At 38.9% G+C, this 5,532-nt stretch overlaps 1 non-coding gene across 1 annotated transcript; it reads left to right on the top strand.

The window, feature by feature from the left end:
- The first annotated feature begins 3,537 nt into the window (after positions 1–3,537).
- TRNAR-ACG (transfer RNA arginine (anticodon ACG)) lies at positions 3,538–3,610 on the top strand. The gene has a single exon. It is a non-coding gene; the product is annotated as a tRNA-Arg (tRNA).
- The last annotated feature ends 1,922 nt before the right edge of the window (positions 3,611–5,532 follow it).

The raw sequence follows: 5,532 nt of genomic DNA, 5'->3' as shown, positions 1-5,532 counted from the left end.
GGGAAGAACTATAAGAAAATGTAATGCAGGAGGCTTAACTGTGGTGAAAAGGATAGAATGCCCGGAATAAGTTGAAAAAATCCTTTGCAAAGATAAAGGGAAGGGTACAATAGATGAAGGATGGGATTCTGAGAAAAAAATAATGAAAGTGGTGCGTGAAAAAATTTGGGAGGAAAATAGGAAAATGTTTAGGTAGCGATGGATTAAGAAGATATGATGTGGGAGATGGATGAAAAATGGAAATGAAAGAACGTGGACCAGAAATAAGGAAAAGGAAAGAGCTAAGAGCAATGAAAAACACCGAGAAACTAATAGGGCAAAAGAAAAATGGTCGAAAGGAGACTATGGAGATTCAAAATAACAGGGTTAAATGGACGCGCTGTATAGAAAGGTGAAGAAACTATCGGGGATATCAGAGAGAAAATTCCGTTTACACTTTTTGAGACATACCAAATCAAATTTTAATCGAAGAAGAAGAGCATGAAAAGTATAAGAACTATGGCAAGATTTCTATGAAAGGAACTATTTAATGCAGATAATAAGTCAGGGATTTTTATAGATAACGATAATATGACGTCGATAAGTGGGAGTGGAAAGGAGAGTCAACGGGTCAATAATAAAAGGAAGGCAATGAGATTTTAAAGACGTAGGTAGGCTAAGATAAAGATTGAATTTGGGGGGACATATACTAGGGCTAGTAGAAGAGTTCAGCTATTTATGAAGTTTTTGAGGGGGTGAGCAGAGTGGTAGGGGCATAAAAAAGGATTGCATTAGATGAGGAAGGGTTTTCGAACAGGGAAAAGTTGATAAAAAGTACTTTATGGAAAGATGTAGAGAAAAGTCTGGAGAAAAATTTAATTTGGAGAGTAGCTTTTTTATGGCACGGAAACTTGGTCGTTTTATACAAGAGGACAAGCGTAAAATGGAGGATTTCAGGATGCGACAATTGAGATTGAAAACAAAATGGACTAAAGGAAAAGCAACGATGAAGTTCTAGGCATGGTATAGGAAGATAGTTTGCCCATGGAGGAAATTCGAAGAAGTCAAGACAAGTGGATCCAGGAGATCCGAAAATTTGAGGGATCTATGGGAGAAAATGTTAATTTAAGAATTAGATGAGGTTCAGAGAAAGTTTGCTATGTTTGCTAAACATTTCTACGAGAATCGAGTAAGCATCACGGGTATATCTGAGGCATAAGATTGGGAGCCTACTGATTCTCGAGGAGAGCAAGCAGGAAGTAGACGATTAGAAAGGTACAGAGTACCTGAGCTTTCTCGCGAAACAACAGGAATTAGCAAAGCACTAAATTATAATATAGACATGATAATGATAGATTCGACCACCGAGGTAAAACGATAGACATAGATATAAATACTACACGTTATTCCCTCCCCGGCGCGTATTTATAGTAAAATCGAACCCTAAAAGCCGAGGAAAGTAATTTAGCTTAAATACTAAAATTTAGTAAATTAGTGAAACGCAAAAATGATTGCATCATCTATTTTGTTATGTTTGTGTTTCAGTGTTTTTATCACGAGCGTAAATATATTCAAGTGAATGTATGAAGTAATAGCTCTGCATGCATGGCTGGTGCCCTAACACCCCCTGCCACACGCTCTTGCGGCTTTCGGAGTATTCTATAGATTGAGATGAAATATGTGGCTTAAGATTCTTTTATCCCATATTACTCAGGGCTCACGCGTGCAGTAGTGTATAGTGCCACAGCCCTTCAATTGCGACTACTGCTAATAATCTCTTTTTTAAATGAGGTAACACAAGATGGATCTCATTTGATCTAGAAATTATTTAAGGGACCCCAAAAATTCAAACTGGTCCACATAAAATCCCAGCTTAAACCCTATTTGAGTGGAGGGAAGTTGAAAAAATGTGTATTAATTGAAGTAATCCCCCATAACATCAAGTTTTTGTAATTTTGTGACACACGTATTTTGGTGAAGAGGTCACTTAAAACCGAAGCAGACTCTTTGATAAGTGTCGTGTTGGAAGGGTTGAACGTTTGGTAGATATGCTTCACCATAAAAACCAGGCGACCCCTATTCATCCAGGTAGGCAATTTTTCATCTTCTTATCATCATCATTAGATGGCATCTGGTTAACCGCACAGTACATTTATTTTTAGAGTCGACCTCGCAGTGGGACAAATGTCCGTAGGTGTAGATCTGCCCTTTTACAGATTGCAAAAGGAGATTCAAACTGGAGACCCCAAAAACGTTGATCTCACGCTAAAATATGGCGTTATAATGTAAACACTTTGGCGTTTTAATCTCGGCAGTGTGCCCGTTTTTCCGACAAAGGGAGGGCGTAATTACAACAAGACGACCCCCCAGAATGCGAGGAAAGAAATAATCTAATTTTTCTTTTTTCACCTTTCATTTTATACTCATTATAAGGATCACTGTAAAGAGTATATTACTTAATTGTAGTTATTTTATTTATTTTTCCAAGTGGTGAGATGTTTGGAAGAACATCAGCTGCAAAAGAAATAGAGAAAGTGGAAAATAAAACACATATGTAGGCAATAGGGGAAGAATGGAGTAGACAAACGGTTATGAATGGAGTCTGAGATATCGCTTCAAATGGGTAGACATAAATAATTGGAAAGAACCGATATGTCGAGAACCGACAAGTATCGCCGATGCATTACATTACGTGCATTGGCGATATTTATCTACTTTAAAGCAATATTGACGACCCTCTTACTTCTCCTAAGGCAGCAATAAATGTTTACTGAGGAGGTGGAATTTTTATATCAAACATACATTTCATGCGATATGTACACTCTTCCTCGATCTTAGCCATTGTCCCGATATCAAAGCGATATTACTAATGTTTAATGCATGATATTTCTAGGTTTATAACCGGCACCGGTATCATAATCAAATTAGGGGAATCTAATACGTTTGGGTACCGCTTGTTGACTGGCCTTCCGACCCTCCCTTGTGTGTCGCGGAGAGATGACGCAAGTGTCCTGTCAGTCGGACGGAGTTTAACATTTTGGACACTTTTGCCGTCTTTTTTCCAGAGCAGAGAGCTACTGACGCCAGGTATCTCTATATCCTTTCACTGTTTTCTGGAACTCTTACATATCATAGTTAATGACGCAAATAACCATTATTCGGCTTTACTTCGAATCACCATTTAGAAATATTTTAAGCTAAAATATATCAGACTTGTTATTCCTCGGTCCTGAAGTACGGAAGATGAAATGAAAATCAGACTTAAATATTGTTGTTGAGGGGTGATTCAAGGGGGGATGTATACTGAAAAGACGTTTTGGAAGTGATATTTTCTTGAGAAGATTTGGTCGATAATTGATATGCTAGTCGATTGGTTAAAATTTTTTGTAGCTGTTTTTGTACTAAATTCGTAAAAAATGATGTATTATTAATAGCAATAGACAAGCCTAGGAGGGTATAGGTGGACTTAATGCCAGCAGAGTAATTTTTCCAAATAGTTTAGTAAACTCAGTTAGTCCTCATTTTCAAATATTTTCTTATGCATTGTGTATGTTCTAGGGCCCTGTGGCGCAATGGATAACGCGTCTGACTACGGATCAGAAGATTCCAGGTTCGAATCCTGGCAGGGTCGAAATTTTTGCCGGTCCCGATGTTAGCTTTCCTACCTGCCACCCAAGAAGTCACGAATTCGATTCAAACCCAGACTTCCCTCCATCCATTGGTCATTTTGGTTGTCTTCAGTGTTACAATGTTATGTATTTCATGGGTAATGCCATGGGTGGAAGAAGAGGCTTTAAAGTCTCCATCTCGCCCCATTAAAGTCAATAAATATATAAATTCCTTATGTACTTAGTATTTCACTATGACTTTTTAAAATGCGTCGTATTAAAGTGTTCATATTTAATTTATTTGCCATTATATTGAATAAAGAGGTAAGAAGAAGCGCAATAAACATAGAACAATCAACGGATATAATATAACTAGTAGAGATAAAAGCAGAACCGACGAACTTGGTCATTGTTTAGGTATACATGCCACCAAGTAATCGCAAGTCGATAGGATATATGATCAGTTAAGAGGGCATACTCGCGTTTGTTTCAGCAGGGGAAACATTTGATAGTGATGGGGGATTGGAATGCGACGGTAAGGGAAGGAAAAGTAGTGATGAGGTGGGGACTACGGTTTAGGTGCGAGGAATGACCACGGGGAGAAAGCAATTAAGTTCTGAAAAAGACTGGGGACCAACACTTAGTTTAGACATCACAAAAGGCGTAGGTATATATGGAAAATGCCAGGTGACTCAGAAATGTATCAGTTTAGTTTGCTTTACTATTTATAAAATTTCCAATGTTTTTAAATCTCATTGACTCCTAGCATAGCATGACCTAATTGAAAAAGATTTTTCTAATAATTAAAGTCCATCATCATTTAGTCCTAGACTTATGACTCCAGTATTTGTCAAGGTCTTTTTTGTGAACCTGTATACAATGAACATTAAATTAGCTTGAATTTTCTGAAAACGGTTTATTTAAACATTTCAACGTTACGTGAGGCGTAAGGCGTTACTCCTTAAACGACGCTAAGAAATGCATTGTTGTTAAATCTGTGTCTACTTAAAACTTAACTGAAACGGTTGACTTCAAATAATAATAAATCTATTATTCATGCTTTAGCGAGTCTGAATGAAGAGGATCGTGATTGACTCCATGGTTTAAATTACCCACCGCTCTCCGGGAACTCCACTTAACTCCTATTGCATGTGCATGATGTTGGTCAACGTGTAAATGTGGCTATGTCAATACATTTATCACGTAGGGACGCATTGAGGGTGAGGTGTAGCTGGACTCATGCGGTTTTCTAAGTGCGTCGTTGGGAGGACGAAAATCGGCCCAGATGAGCGCTACGAATTTACACGGCAGCCGCTAGCACAGCACAACAAGGAGGGAGCGGGGAGGCGTCGTCATTTGCAATGGAAAGGACGAGATGGGAAGGCGTGGATGTTATTATGGGATAAGCGAGGAACAGAACGAGAGAAGATGAGGAGAGGCCCTTTTGGAGGTGGGAGGGGTGAGATTGTTATGGAAGGGGGGTGTTGAGGGTGGGTGATGAGGCCACATATGGGGTCGACGGCATTAGCAGACGCCTCACCATTCACCTGCGCCCTATTCCGCAAGGTGTCGCGATGAACGAGGAGGGAGAGTAGCGTGCTCCTCCCGTCCCTTCCTTTCTTCGGTTCCCGAAATCTTCTCCTTCCTCCTCTCCTCTCTTTTCCTATCTAAACGGTAAATAGTTCCTTAAGGTGTCTGGTTTACCCTTTTATCTAATTATGTTACTAACACTAGGAGTTCAGAGATGCTACGTATCATATTTTAAGGAGGCCATTGGATGTTTCAGAATACGAAAAATAATTATGTTGAAGCAATCATACTATCCAAGAGTGGGTTCTTCCTTATCTAGTGTTTGAGAGAGTAAGATTAGAGAAAAATCAACACCAGGAGTGTAAGTAATAACAACAAAAACGATGATTTTCCAGCTATAAAATGCCACCATAAT

The sequence above is a fragment of the Hetaerina americana genome, unplaced genomic scaffold (assembly GCF_022747635.1).
Source record: "Hetaerina americana unplaced genomic scaffold, ioHetAmer1.1.p SCAF_15, whole genome shotgun sequence".
Classification (NCBI taxonomy): Eukaryota; Metazoa; Arthropoda; class Insecta; order Odonata; family Calopterygidae; genus Hetaerina; species Hetaerina americana.
This window is presented reverse-complemented; position numbering and strand designations above follow the sequence as displayed.